The sequence below is a fragment of the Bos indicus genome, chromosome 5, assembly GCF_029378745.1.
Source record: "Bos indicus isolate NIAB-ARS_2022 breed Sahiwal x Tharparkar chromosome 5, NIAB-ARS_B.indTharparkar_mat_pri_1.0, whole genome shotgun sequence".
In the NCBI taxonomy this organism is placed as follows: domain Eukaryota; kingdom Metazoa; phylum Chordata; class Mammalia; order Artiodactyla; family Bovidae; genus Bos; species Bos indicus.
In genome coordinates, this window is record NC_091764.1 from 67,920,925 (window position 1) to 67,936,397 (window position 15,473).

The following is a 15,473-nucleotide window of genomic DNA, read 5'->3' on the forward strand; positions in this document are numbered from 1 at the left end:
GGGGTTTTTATACCATGGAAATTGGCAAATGCTCCAAATGAGGGCTTCCCCCCACTACAGTCCAAAGCTGGTTTCCCAGAACACCTTAGACTCTTTTCTCTACTTCACTAACATTTGAAAGCCTGCCATCCTACCAGTTGAATTCCAATCTCGAGTGAGTGCCTGCCTGCTATGGGGAAGGCACTGTGCCAGGTACTAGGGGTGCAAAAACCAGCCCCTGAATGAAAAAGACTATGGTGGAGAGAGAACATGGGGCCTGTGTCCTGGACTAGCTATTAGACCTTTGGCCACTCACTTGTCCTTGGTTTACTATCTGCAAATGGAGGTGATGATACATCTCCCAGAAGGTTATTAAGATGATTAATGAGAACATGACATGTAAAGCTCCCGCCAGAGAGGTGCTTAGTAAGCGACAGTTCTGAGAGTGGCAGCCATGTAAACAGAAAGCTTTAATGTAGCTTGACGTAAAAAATAAAGATGGAGTGACTAATGCTGTGTTTGATCAGAGAAGGCTTCACAGAGATTATGGTACCCCAAGCAGGATTTCAGAGTTTTCAAGGTAGATCTTTCATGGATGAATTCTGACCTGATTCTTGTCAGAAAATTCATCCTTTCTTTTGTCCCTAGAGCATGTTCCTTTTGCCTCTTTTTCGGCCCATACCTCACTATACATTACTGAATAGTAAGACAAACAGTAGATTTAGAAATAGGCACACCTAGATTTATATCCTGACTTCAGCACACCTGCTTTGTGACCTTTGGCAAGATTCTTAACTTCCTGGAATTTCTGTTTCTTATTTTATAATATGGTGTAATACTTGGGTTATTGTGAGGATTAACTGAAAATGTAGGGGACAGAGCCATACACTGAACTGCCTTGGGAACCCCAGACTGACCCTAGCATTTATTTACTGTTTCATCTCCCCTTACATTTTGGCATCTCATGCAAAAACACGCCATTTCTTTTCTACTACGGTGTCTTTATACATGATTCCCTCTGCCAAGAAAAATTCAGTTCATGAGGTAGAAGAGCATCGTGGTAAGAGCCAAGGGCTGGGTATCAGCCTCAGCTCTGCCATTCATTAGCGAGGTGACCATGGGAAGATGATTTTTGACTCTATACCTCAGTTTTTTCAGTTGTCTGTAAAATGGGGAAAATAATGGTATCTCACTCATCAGATTATTGCGAGGATTAAATTAGCCATATAAAAACCCAAGTCTATGCCTGGTACATGGTAAGCACTGAAAACCTCTCAGGACTTCATCCCACTCCCATTCCTACCACGTTTATTATTCCTCCAGATATAATTCAAATATCACCTGCTTTGTGAAGTCTTCTTCAATCTCCCTACACCTTCATTCACTTGCCCTCTGTGAAGCTGATGGACCACCACGTGTTCCAGGTACACTTCCTAAGCATATTGCAGGGTGTTATTTTATCCAGATCACCCCATATGTTCTTATTTACTATCCCAGCTGCCCTCTGCGTGTGATCAAATTTTTGAAGGTCAAATTCACCTTTATAGGAGGACTGAGAATCTTTGATAGCTGACCCTGTCATGTAGAGACTCTCCCCTCCCCTTTTCCTCTTAGAAAAAGATTGAATCTACAAGTTAACTAGTCATATCCCTATTGTACAAATTGAGGCTTTCAACAAATAATTATTTTAAAATATTAATGTATGTATTTGGCTGCACTGGGTCTTAGTTGGGCACATGGGATCTTCAGTTGCAGCATGTGGGATCTAGTTCCCTGGGCCCCCTGCATTGAGAGACCTGAGTTTTGGCCACTGGACCACCAGGGAAATCATTCAACAAATATTTATTGAGCAGTTACTAAGTGTGGGCCCTGAATTAAGTGCTGGGAAGACTGTGGGGGACATAAATAATCTTTGCCACATGTGGCTATTTACATTTAAATTAATTAAACATAAATGAAACTTAAAACTCACATCTGTACTTCTCGTATTTTCTGAGCATTAAACAGGGAGAAATCAAATGGAGATGCTGGGAATTGAACCCAGGACCTCATACATGCAAAGCATGTGCTCTACCACTGAGCTACATCCCCAAGTGCTCTAGTTGTGCTTTATTTGTTCAATAACTACATGTGGTTAGAGGCTATTGAGTTGGACAGTGCTGATACAGAATATTTGCATCATCACAGAAAGTTCTATTGAACTAAGCTATTCCGGAGGGGAGGCTGACATTGATCAAATATCCATACATGAAAATATAACTGCAACTGTGGTAAATACTAATCAGAAAGAATGCATGGTGACACAGCATTTCAGAGGGCAATTTGGCAAGACGTGTTTGAACGAAGATTTGTTAAGTGAGTTAGCAAAGCCTATAGTTAGATTAATTAAAGAGATTGAACTTTCTTTGCTACATCTACTGTGGGAATGAACCATTCTCAGCAATCAGACTATTACAGAAAATGCCAGTGTTACTTTGAAGGGATGCACAGTTATTGTGAAGAGTCCTAAAGGCACCCTGTGGAGGGGCTTCAATCACATCAATGTAGAGCTCAGTCTCCCTGGAAAGAAAAAGAAGGGGCTCCAGGTTAATAGATGGTGGGGAAATAGAAAAGAATTGACGACTCTTTGCACTGTTTGTAATCATGCACGGAACATGATCAAGGGTGTAACACTGGACTTCTGTTACATGATGAGGTCTGTGTGTGCTCGCTTCTCCATCTATGTCAAGAATGTTTCTCTTCTTGAAATCCAAATTTGGGGAGGTGAAAAATACATCCCCTTGGGGTTCAGATGAAGCAAGATGTTGCTTGTTCAGTGTCTCAAGCCCAGAAAGATGAGTTGATTCTTGAAGGAAACAACACTAAGCTTGTTTCAAATTCAGCTGCTTTGATGCAGCAAATGATAACAGGTAAAAACAAGGATATTAGGGACTTCCCTGGTGCTGTAGTGGCTAGGAATCCCCGCTCCCAATACAGGGGGCCTGGGTTTGATCTCTGGTCACGGAATTAGATACCCCCATGTCTAACTAAGACCCAGCACAGTAAAAAAAAAAAAAAAAGAAAGAAAGATTATTATTTTTTTAAACAAACAAGAATATCAGAAAATTTTTGAATGGGATCTGTCTTTCTGAAAGGGAACAGTTCAGCAAGCTGATGAATAAGATCTGAGTGGTCTGGCTACAGAAACAGCAAGATGCCAGATGGTTTTTTGGACTCATTTGTGATATTTAAAGATGCAATAAAAGCTCTTTTGATTTGAGGGGTGAAAAAGAGATTGAAAAAAAAGGCTAATGGCTAGGGCATAGAGATGGAGAGATTTGGGTGACTCTCAAAAGAGGTAGAAGGACCACAGAAGACCTTGTAGAAAAAGGGTGAGAAAGCTGAGAGGCTTAGTAACTTGACTCTCTAATCAGTGATAGAAACCCAGATTTGACTTAAGTCTGTGCTGCATAATGGATGTATATTCAAAGGACTTTACCTCTGTAATTTACAGATCTCATCTTGCTACTTTCCTCTTTGGAAATCACCAAATTTCCCTAGATTATTTCTTCAGCAAAAAATATGCTATAATAATTTCCTTCTTAGACAAAACAAACCCCAAAAAACCTTCCTACATCCCTCTTCAGCTACTTTCCCGTTTTGTTTTTTTCCTTCTTCTGTTTTTACAACAAAACTCCTTGAAAGAGTTGGCTATACTTATTACCTCCAGGTAGCTCAAGTGGTAAAGAACGTGCCTGCCTATGTAGGAGATGCAGGTGACTCAGGTTCAATTCCTGGGTCAGGAAGATCTCCTGGAGGAGAAAATGGCAATCCACTTCAGTATTCTTGCCTGGGAAATCCCATAGACAAAGGAGCCTGGTGTGGGCTACAGTCCATGGGGTTTCAAAACATGACTGAGTACACATGCGTTACCTCCATGTCCTTTTTGCTTTTTTTCTGTTTCTTGTTGAACCTCCTCTACTTAGGCTTACCTCCTCCCTCACACATCCTTATCATTTTCAATGAAGTCAGCAATGACTTTGCTGACTCAATCCTTATCTTGTAGGATTTCTTAGCAACCCCTGATATAACCGATCTTCCTTTTTGGATCACGTTTTCCTCGGCTTTTGATTTACCACATTCTCTTGTTTTCCTTCATTGCCCTCCAGCGCCTTCTCAGCCTCCTTTGCTGGACATGTCTCCTTTGCACTTTGCCAGGGCTCAGTCCTGGATTGTCTTCATTTCTCCAAATACATTAACTTACTAGGTCATTTCATATAGTCCCATGATGGCTGATTTTATGGTACCCAGTTGTTTGATCAGACTGATACCAGTCTAGATGTTGCTGTGAAGGTGTTTTGTTTGTTTTTTGACATGATTAATAGCAAAATCAATAGACTTTGAGTAAAACAGATTACTCTCCATAAAGTAAGAAAGCTTCCTATAATCAGTTGAAGGCCTTACGAGAAAAGATTGAGATTTTTTTTCCTCTCCTTTTTCAGAGGAAAAAAAATTGGGCCTTCATGCTCAAGACTGCAACATTAAGACTGCTGGAGTTTCCAGCCTGCTGGCCTGTTCTATAGGTTTCAGACTTGCCAGCCCCGACATCCTGTGAACCAAATACATCTCTCTCTGTCTGTGTTGCTTTTGTTTCTCTGAAGAACCCAACATTATATACAATTCTATATCCATGGCATTAAGTATCTTTTATGTTTGACTTCCAGTTTTTATTTCTAATGCTGACTTCTCCCTTGAATTCCAGATTTGCATACCAACTGCCTACTCAAAAATCCCCATTTGAATAGCAGTAGGTCTCTCAAACCACACCATGGATTTGTCCGGAACTGTTGCTTTCCATCTCTCCCGGCAACCCACTCCAGTGTTCTTGCCTGGAGAATCCCAGGGACAGGGGAGCCTGGTGGGCTGCTGTCTATGGGGTCACACAGAGTCAGACACGACTGAAGCGACTTAGCATCAGCAGTAGCAGCAGGTCTCTCAAACCACACCATGGATTTGTCCAGAACTATTGCTTTCTATCTCTCCCATCTTTTCTCCTCTTCCCTGAGCATCCCCGCTTTTAATTAAGGAGTACCCACATCTATCAGCCAAGGTCAAAACACTGGAGTCATCATTGATTTTTTTCTTTCTTTTATTCCATCCATTTGTAAAACTAATTAGCATTATCTTCAGATAATATAGTCTCACCTCACTAATCCAAACCTTCATCATCTCAGCTTGTACCACCCACAGTAATTTCCCGACTGGTCTGCGTTCCTCCACTTTTGAGTTTCGATCTTAGTCTGTTCTCCACACAGCAGAGCAATCCTGTAAGGGTGCAAATTAGATCATTTCTCTCTCCTCTCTTGTGACACTTTGGCTTCTTATCACATTAAGAATGAAATCCAAAGTCCTGACTATGGCCTTTGGGATCTGACCCCTGGCTACTTCTCTGACCTCCCTCCCTACCACTTTGTGCCTCACTCATTGAATTATAGACACCCTGGTTCCTTTGCAGATCCGCAGGCAAATCAGGCAGTCTCCCCGTTTAGGAGTTTAGTATACCCTGTTTCCTCTGCTTAGAAATATTTCCCCCTTAAGTCTTGCTCCTTCATTTCACTCTGGTCTCTGCTGGAGGCCGAATATTTAGATCTGTCCTGACCTCTCTTCCCTACTTTATTCTCAGGGTACGAAGAATTCTTCCCAAAAAGCTTTTTTTTTTTTTTTTCTCTCCTGTGAGGGGAGCAGTGAAGTTAGGCTGGTAACTACAGGGATTGGGCGTCTGGGATCAGGGGAGATTTTACAAAATGGGAACACTACACTGTGTTTGTGTGATGATAGGAATGATCAGGTGGGAACAAAAAGCTGATAATGCCAGAGAAGAAGGCTAATTTGAGGAGTGAAATTATTGAAGATTGAGAAGTCAAGAAAACATGAAAATCCGAACACAAGTGGAGAGGTTGGCCTTCATTAAAACAAGGATGAAGGTAGGGAGTATGCCAGCTTGGTGGTTGTGTTGGATATAGGTGGAGGTTCTTTCTGGTTATACTATTTTCTTAAAGTAAAAAGCAGGTCATGGAACTATGGCAAAGTGTAGGTGTTGTTGACTTAAAGAAAAACACAAGAGTTGGAGTTTATTCAGGCTCTTATTGAGAACTATATCCCGGAGACAGTGCTCATGATGTTTTTTTTTTCTTTTGGCTAGAAAGTCAAGCATGTGTGTGTGTGCTTAGTCGCTCAGTCATGTTCGACTCTTTGCAACCCCATGGACTGTAGCCTGCCAAGTTCCTCTGTCCATGGGATTCTCCAGGCAAGAAGACAGGAGTGGGTTGCCATGCCCTTTTCCAGGGAATCTTCCCAATCCAGGAACTGAACCCAGGTCTCCTGCATTGCAGGCAGGAGCCACCAGGGAAGCCCAGGAAGTCAAGCATAGATCTTAATAAAAGATTACTGCTAATCACAAAGGACAGGTAGCTCAACTTAATGAGTTTAGTGATTATTTAAGTGTGGGAAGATGCAAAAACCTGGGGTCATTGAATTTCTTCCTGGGACCTGCCTCTAAAAACCACGGCAGTAAGAAGCCCGCGCACCACAACTAGAGTTGTTTAAGGACCTGTTTATCCAAAGCATAGAATGCTTCATCCTGCTTCCATCCTGAATTCCTCTCACGTTTGTGGGCAGTTGAATTGGGTTGCAACTTAATCCTTACAGAACTGGGTGTTGAGTGTTGAGGAGGGGGAACATCTGACTCTCTTGAGTCCTTGTGGCTGGACTAATAATAAAATTGACACAAGACAGATTAACAAGAGAAAAAGAAACAAATTTTAATTCATGCCCATGGAGCTCCCATAGAAATGGGATCCATGAAGTGGCCAAAGGAGGCAGCTTTTATATTTTTTAGACAAAGAAACAGTACATTTGTGAGGAACCGACAGGACAAAGAAACTGAGGTTCTCTGTGCCCAATTAGTGGCAAATACGAACATAGTGTGGGCTTGGGATATATTAAGTTCAGTTCAGTTGCTCAGTTGTCCGAGTCTGCAACCCCATGGACCGCAGCACACCAGGCCTCCCTGTCCATCACCAACTCTTGGAGCTTGCTCAAACTCATGTCCATGAGTCAGTGACATCCAAACAGGTTTGCTTCTATAGGCATCCTGGCCCCACATTCCCTATCTTTGGTGATAAGTGTGTCCTTCTGCCTCCAGGTGCAGGAGTGCACTTTCACATGAATGACTTCTTTCTTTCTCTCAGAGAGACAGAAAGGAGAGTCAGAGTGTCCTTCTTGCACTGGGGCCATTTCTTTATTTTTGCTGTGCTGTGTCTTCTTTGCTCTGCATGGGCTTTCTCTAGTTGCAGTGAGCAGGGGCTACTCTAGCTGTGGTGCGCGGGCTTCTTACTGCAGTGGTTTCTCTTGTTGCAGAGCATAGGCTCAAGGGTGCATGGGCTTCAATAGTTGTAGCTCATGGGCTTAGTTGCCCCAGAGCATGTGGGATTTTCCCAGATCAAGGATTGAACCTGTGTCCCTTGCATTGACAGGCAAATTCTTAACCATTGGACCACCAGAGAAATCCTGGGGCCATTTCTTAAGTAATTAGTTAAAAAAAAAATCAGCATTGAGGCACATTTTGGGGTGGCATAACCTGGGCCCCAACTTGAGCAATGCTCTTTATTTTCCTTTGTTCACAGTGTGTTAGAGGTTTGGTGTGAAAGAGTCACTCTGGAAATTGGGAAAACAAATATATCAGTGATACAAAGGACTGCTGGGCAGCTTTGGAGACACATTGAGATTAGTGGCCTTGACTTTAAAGTGAAATTACTTTTAATTTCTTTGTTTTCTCCAGCTATGTTTTCTGGTTAAGTAGGGTTCAGAATATGTGGATATCTAGATTTAACAAGGGTGGCCCTTGCCAAGTCAGTACAATTGAGGACTTTGGACCTTAATTGGAGGTTCCTAGAGAGCCACTGAAGGTGTGAACAGAGAAGATTTGAGTGTCAGAAAGGTGACTCTAGCTCAGTGTGTGTTTAAGTGTGTGTGTGTGTGTATGTGTATGTGAGAAAGGCTTATTGAGGAACAGTAGTTTAGTGCAATAGTACCCTTGATCAAACACTTATGTAGACCCATTAATAGTGTGCTTAGACAACAGCTCAGGAACAGAGGGTCTTTTCCAGCATTTTCTGCACACTTACTATATATAACAGGTTCCAGGAGGGCATAATAAATCAAGCAAGATTTTGTCTTCTCAAAACTCTGTTGGATTTAGATGGTTTGTGTAATAAGGCTGTGGTTTTTCCTGTGGTCATGAATGGATGTGAGAGTTGGACTGTGAAGAAGGCTGAGCGCCGAAGAATTGATGCTTTGGAACAGTGGTGTTGGAGAAGACACTTCAGAGTCTCTTGGACTGCAAGGAGATCCAACCAGTGCATTCTGAAGGAGATCAGCCCTGGGATTTCTTTGGAAGGAATGATGCTAAAGCTGAAACTCCAGTGCTTTGGCCACCTCATGCGAAGAGTTGACTCATTGGAAAAGACTGATGCTGGGAGGAATTGGGGGCAGGAGGAGAAGGGGACGACAGAGGACGAGATGGCTGGATGGCATCACTGACCCGATGGACGTGAGTCTGAGTGAACTCCAGGAGTTGGTGATGATCAGGGAGGCCTGGCGTGCTGCGATTCATGGGGTCGCAAAGAGTCGGACACGACTGAGCGACTGAACTGAAGAGGGAAGGAGTGATAAACACTCAGGTAGAAATCAGGTAAGTCCTCCCAGAGGAGGTGACTTTTCAAATGAGCTTTGAGGGAGGAGGCCCTTAGGCAGGGAAGATAATTTTAGGCAGGAGGAATAACAGGAACCCAGTCAACAGAGGCAAGATGTACCACTGGAACAAATGCTGCCTCATGAGAGATGGGGGGCGATGAGGCTCTTTTCCCATTAACCAGCAACTAAATAGAACTAAGGCATTCTCTGTATTTCCTGACAAGGATAAGATATCTGGGCCTGGAACTGCAGCAAGAATCGTTTGAAAGGAAAGTGAAGCTTTTTTTAATGGTAATTTTTTTTTTTTAAACATAGAAAGTAACTACATGGGGCTACTCTTGGGATGTGTGTTGTTAATATAATCTGCTCACTTAAGAACAGTGTGAAGGGGACTTCCCTGGTGGTGTAGTGGTTGAAACCCTGTGCTTCCAGTACAGAGGGGCATGGGTTTGATCCCTGGTCAGGGAACTAAGATCTGCCTGCCATATGGCCAAACAAAAAACAGTATCAAGTTAAAAATGCCTTATCTAGCCTTTTCTGGTAACTCTGCCTGTCTGTCACAGAAGGCTGTTAGAAGTCAACCTTTATCACTTGCTTTTAGCACATTAAGTTAAATGATTTTAAAGTCCTTCTGTATCCTAAGACATGCTTTTAAAATAAACTGTAGTTTCTAAAGATTTTTAAGAATGCAGAGTTATGACCCTGGTTCGTGAATTGTTTTGTGTAGCTTGAATGAAATAAGGCATATATGTGGTTAATACAGAGCTCAGCATCGCAGCCAGGAGTAAATGTTGTTTTCTCCCTTAATCCCAGCTTTATTTCCTTCACATTTACCATTCTTTGCTCTCTTAAGTCATCTTGTTTCCTGAACACTTATGTTCTAGACCCATCCTCTCTTCTCAGGACTCCAGATTGTCGTGGTCCATGCGCGGGTTGGAAAAAAATTTCCAGACATTAGAATGAGAGGGAAATAAAGTTTATTAGAGTGGGAGATGCTGTTAGAACAGTGGGCCAGCTCAAGCGAGAACTGACGTAGAACAGGGGTCCTTAGTCCACTTTTATACCCAGGGTACAAGGAGTGGGATAGGGGTCTTGCAGGTCATTTGCTGATTGGATGAGGCACATATACTGGGTGGGGGAAAGAGTCAGGCAAATACCTTCTCCCTGTGGGGTAGGAGGGGAGGCAGGTTGTACGGCTCAGGAGGATCTGAAATCCATTAACAGTTACAACATGGGGGAGAAAGGACAATAAGGGTCTGGTTTTTCCATACCTGCATTCCAAGACCCTCCTTGGTTTTATCTGCTCTTTCGTCTTTGGGTCACCGCAAGAAGCAGGTGAGACATGCGCATAAATAACCACCACACAGGGAGAGTGTCAGTTTAGCGTCTGGTGTGCTGCGATTCATGGGGTCGTAGAGAGTCGGACATGACTGAGCAACTGAACTGAACTGAACTGAGGGGAACAAAACTTTTCACCCCAAAATGTGTCTCTTTGGTTTGAGGATTCTTTGGGGTCGATTATTTTTAAGAAACAAATCCTCAGGAAGAACTTTTTACCTTGTCCCCTTACCTGCCAACAGGGCCTATTCCAGGAAAAACAATTATCATCATAGAAAAGTATAACGTGAACTGGGTGTGGTAGACTCGGGGAACTCAGCAAGGCCTGTTTGATTGAGGTTCTCTCTGGGTCCCGCTGTGCCTGTGTGCCTGTGTGCTCAGTTGGTCTGACTCTTTGCAACGCTATGGACTGTTAGCCCACCAGATTCCTCTGTCCATCAGATTCTTCAGGCAAGAATACTGGAGTGGGTTGCCATGCCCTCCTCACGGGGATCTTCCTGACCTAGGGATCAAACCCGAGGATCATACCCGCATTTTTTTTGTCTCCTGCATTGGCAGGTGGCTTCTTTACCACTAAGCCACCTGGGAAATCTGCATGACTGAACAAATGTTTATCAGACATTTGCTCATTTTCTTCTTCCTGTAAATTTCCTTTCTTGCCTTTGAAGTCCCAAACCCTTTACCTCCTTCTTCTCTGGGACAGTATACAAGCTTCATCCTGCCTAACTTTTCCTTGGACCTCATATTCTCATGTTAATTTTGTACGTATGTAATTAAATTTTATGTTCTCCTGTAATTTGTCTCATGACAATTCAATTCCTAGACCTCTAGAAGAACCGAGGAGACTGGAGAAAAGGTTTTTTCCCCTCCCCCAAATGTATAGTGTATGTGTGTGTGCATATGCGTGCGTGTGCATACATTCAGACTCCGAGGGGCTTCACTAAACCTCTGCCTTGCACTGGGAAAGGGACTCAAAGGAGCAAATTGTGGCTTCATGGATTCTTTAGAGACCAGCAACCCTTTCACCTGAGCGTGCTTCAGTCAGGCAGTAACCATCACAGTGGAAAAGGCATTCAGTTATTTATTTATTCAGCAAATATTCATAGCCACCTACCAGTACCAAGTGCTGAGTAAGAATATGAGTAAGAGCAAGGAAGTATGAGAGAGTGTGGCTCAACTGGGCAGCTGGCTGCAGGTGGCTGGCATGACTGGAGTTAAATACACTCTCAGTTTTCCTTAAGACAAACATGACAAACCGAAATCTGAGTGGGATAAGGAAGAAGTACTACAAAGCGAAGTTATGCTTGGTAAGAATTTGTCACTTTTAAGAATTAGTCAGGATGGACTGGAAGTTTCTTTTAAAAGACACATCACTTCCTTTACAGAATCACCACACTGACTAATCCATTACCATAGGGTAATGGATCCCAAACTGCTGTTCACTAGAATCATTCAGGGAGTTTTAAAAAACCTCAGTCACCCAGGTCGCACCAATACCAATTATTAATACATCAGAATGTTTGGGAGTGTGTACCAGGTGTCAGTATTTTTAAAGTTCCTTGCCTGATCACAATGGTAACAAAGTTCCAGAGTCACTGCCTGAGGGCATAGTCCAGTTCAGTTAAGGCACACTCTTTTGGTTCCGGTTCCACATAGTTCCTTAAATTGCGTTTGCACCTTTCTTGGGTTGGGGGCGCTGTAAGCAGGAAGAGGATGTGCTGTCACCCAATTAGGAGATCCCACTTTGCTAAGCCCATCCGCGCGGTCGACAGGGCTGCACGAGGAGTGGATTTTTGCTTTGTCATTCTGACTCTGGCGGTTTGCCCGCCCATTTAAGGGGAGGGCGTGGCTTCTCGGAGCCACTGGGAACCCGCGGACCTTTCGCTCAGTTCGCTCCAGTCCCGCATTGCATCCGGAGCTGAAGGTGCTGGCACGTCCGGAGGATCGCCGGGTGTCCAAGGGCTCGCGTTCGTGTAAGCTTCGGGTTCACTGGAAACGGAGGAAGCCTGGAGCCCCCGGGCTGTGAGGTCGCCGGGCCCAGAGCATCCTCCTGCCGGATGCCTTGGGATGCAGGGGGAAGGGAGACGTTTGAAGGCGTGTCTGAGCAGGGGTGAGGCTTCTCCAGGCGAGGGAGCTTTTTGGCGTCGGTCGTTGTTTCGCCCGGGTCGGTGAAAGCTTAGCGCGTCGGTAGGTGAGACCGGCCCTCTGTCGACTGGTAGTTTCCTGTCTAGCTTTTCTTTATAGGGACGGTTTGCAGAATATTGGAGAAAAATGGGGTTTTGTATCATTTCGTAGAGCACGAGTAGGTGCAAATACGATGAATAGATAGACAGAGCCTTGTCGGCCTTAAGCGAGTGTAGCAATTTAAGGATGCCTTTCGAGTAATCTTCACACCACTGAATCTTAAGAAATTGCGAGAGGTTGGCAAGTCATATGTGTCTCCGTGTGTGCAAGCGGAGAGACCACGCTCAGACTGCTGTGACTCCCCAGGCTGTTACAGGAGACAACCAAGAGGAACTGGTGCTCATCTCACTGTATCAGGCAGGGTAGGCGTGTAAAGGCTGCACTGCACTGCCGGGTTTGAATCCTGGCTCTGCTGTTGGGTAGCTTGCTTGAATTTGGGCAGGAAAGTGTTTCTGTGCCTCCTCCCTATCTGTGAAATGGACCTGATAAAACATATTATGAAACGGTAGTGGTGAAGATCCAGGATTAATACATGCAAAACACTGCAGAATCGGACCTGCTGTTATTGTTATTATCAGACTATACTTTTGGGTGCTTGGGTGGTTTTTGTCTGATGAATGGACCTGATGTCAGGATAACTGGAGTCTATTTTTAATTCTCACTGACTCATTCTCTACCTGAGTTCACCCGTTTGTAAAATTGGACCAGTTGCACCCAGGCTGTCATGTAGGGTGTTGCTTTATTATTTCAAGGCTCTTAAATAAAAGCACCCTCAGTGGGCAGAGTGTCCTTAATCTTGCCCCGTGGTTTCAGATTTCAAAGAAACTTTGGAAGTTGGTTTTCTGCATGCTTTAGCGATGCAGAGTTCAAAGAAAGATTAAGTTGGGAGGTGTTTTTAATAAAAACTGAGATAATTGTGCCTTAGCCTTCTTTATGAGGCTTTTCTGAATTCTGGACTTACCGGGAAAGTAGGACGTGTATTTTAGCGAGACTTGTTTATCTTAGAGTCCGGCCGGAACCCTGGGGTTTGTCGCTGGTCGCGATGCCACGTTTCCAGGCCGCGTGCAGGTGCGTGGGTCCGAGACCCGAGCCGGCGCGCGGCCGTGGTCAAGGTCAGGGCCGGGGCTGGGGCCGGGCAGTCGCCGGGGGGAGTGCAGTTGAGGACGCGGAAGCCCCGCCCTCGCCGCGCACTTCCCGCCGCGGCCCCGGGGCGGAAAGACTGACCCGCTCAGTTCTGCTTTTGTGCCACAGAGGACGGGCTGGGCCTCGAGGGAGCGCTGTCCGAACGGACCTCCAAAACCCTTGTGAAACGGAGAAAGATAGGCCACCATGGTCCGACCCTGAAGGTAGGTGGGAGACCTTAACGTCTGTTTTACCCGCCTGAACTGGGAACAAGCTCACCGAGCCGGTCGTGGTGTCAGACCCAGGGTGATTGTGAGCGAACCTCCAGAAGGAGCACATCCTTAGACAAACGACGAAGAAACGCCGGCGCCTGCTCACTTGTGAATCAACGTGGATGAGACACATTTCAGAACTGGGAAGCTTGGCAGGGCAAAGGGACCTATTTTCATCTCTTTTCCTTCCTATTTCCCTCCCTCTCTTTTCCAGTAAATCTAAATAACTTACTTTTTTTTTTTTTTTTTTAGCAGCAGTGTAAACTGCTGAAAGTGAGTTGTTTAGAAAAGTACCGAGAAAAGTGGATGGTTATCTTTGTCCGACCCTATCATCTTCCTTTTTAATTCTCGGGGAGGGAAACCCAGAAACCCCAGGCTCAGGGGAGAGCAAACTCAAGCTCCTGGAGTGAGTTCATTTCCCTGCAGTGGTCTCTTTTCTAGCTCAGAGTTAGCCGGGTAGAACCAAAGGAAAGAAAGAAATCTTTCCTTTGGGTGGTGGTGAGCTGATGGCAGTCCTCCCTTAGGACCATCTACTGAGGGCTGGATGGGTCATGGCCTACCTCACTGGCCCAATGCTGGCGGGCAGGATGCACCTTTGGAGGGATGTGCGCCATGGATGATGTTCTATTAATACGTCAGGTGTGGGGGTACTCAGAATCTGATCACCTTGATATATCTGCTTTAATTTTTGCTGATTTTTTTTTTTTTTTTGGTCATCCTTGTTTAATTGTATCTGTAATTTTTAAGAGATGGAACTCATACTTGACCATTGCCGTCTTAAGTAAGCTTGAGTTCTCAGTTAAGTCTAACAGTGTATTTAGATATGTTTGCCTTCAGGATGACGGTAACAATTACTTTGCATTTTTATTTACTTTTTTTCTAAAAGAATCATTACCTTTTTGAAGAATGGGTATAGAAAATGGCGATAGACTTCAAAGACACAGTAAATAATGGAAAATAATTGAAATAAAAAGGCTTTTGTTATTTGTTGTTTAGTCACTCAGTCATGTCCTGCTCTTTTTGCTTCACCATGGACTGAAGCCTGCCAGGCTCCTCTGTCAATGGGATTTCCCAGGCAAGAATACTGGAGTGGGTTGCATTGCCATTTTCTCCTCCAGGGAATCTTCCTGACCCAGGGATCAAACCCACATCCCCCCAATCTGCATGGGCAGGCAGATTCTTTACCACTGAGCCACCCCTAAAAAGGCTTTTAGCTTTATATAAATTATATTTTGTTACTCAAACCTTTAGTTTGCAAGTAAAATGAAACAAAGTCCTATTAATATTCCTTTCTGTCTGATCTCTCTACTTGTGTCATAAATTTGCACTTAAAAAGGTGTATAGGCATTTGATCTTTATATCAATTCTATAGATGATCTTGGCTTTAATACCAATGGGAGTAAAAAGAATGTTTATGAATTTTTTAATAAGCTTTGCACCCACTTAATTGATAAGATCTGATGTTCTCAATTCTATATGATCATAGTTAATTTTAGCCATTTAACGAAGTGCAGTGCCATGAATGAAAAGCCTACTGCCAAATTATAATTAAAATTTTAAAAATTATTTAGCACATCTCTTCCAAGTAAACTTATCACTCTCCTTTGTATCATTTATTTTTGTTTTTTAATGAGTACTAAAAAATGGAAGAAGACAGCTAGGTAAGGACTACTGCTTTGAAATGTTTATGAATTTGCAGCAAATTGACCACATTTGGGGCTAAATGGTAGGTCCTGAAATTCTTAGGGAAAATTGGGTTTGAGTGGAGAAAGGCATTTATTTAGTGGAGAATTGAGTGCTTATAGGATTAGTGCTAAATCCTAAAGTCCACACCTTAAAGGTTAA

General features: G+C 43.7%; 1 protein-coding gene, 1 non-coding gene and 1 pseudogene across 4 annotated transcripts in view; 2 read left to right on the plus strand and 1 right to left on the minus strand.

The window, feature by feature from the left end:
* Positions 1–1,998: 1,998 nt before the first annotated feature.
* On the minus strand, positions 1,999–2,070 carry TRNAA-UGC (transfer RNA alanine (anticodon UGC)). The gene has a single exon. It is a non-coding gene; the product is annotated as a tRNA-Ala (tRNA).
* A 338-nt stretch (positions 2,071–2,408) lies between these two features.
* On the plus strand, positions 2,409–11,768 carry LOC139183039 (large ribosomal subunit protein uL6 pseudogene; annotated as a pseudogene).
* A 124-nt stretch (positions 11,769–11,892) lies between these two features.
* Positions 11,893–15,473, plus strand: part of TXNRD1 (thioredoxin reductase 1) — a 63,170-nt gene continuing 59,589 nt past the window's right edge. Inside the window, exon 1 of one of the 3 annotated variants that reach the window (XM_019961216.2) lies at positions 11,893–12,023. The gene's annotated coding sequence lies outside the window, so the exon portion shown is untranslated. Of the gene's footprint in view, positions 12,024–13,490; positions 13,581–15,473 lie in introns of those variants that run through there. The other 2 variants (XM_019961213.2, XM_070789636.1) reach the window with 2 other exon arrangements.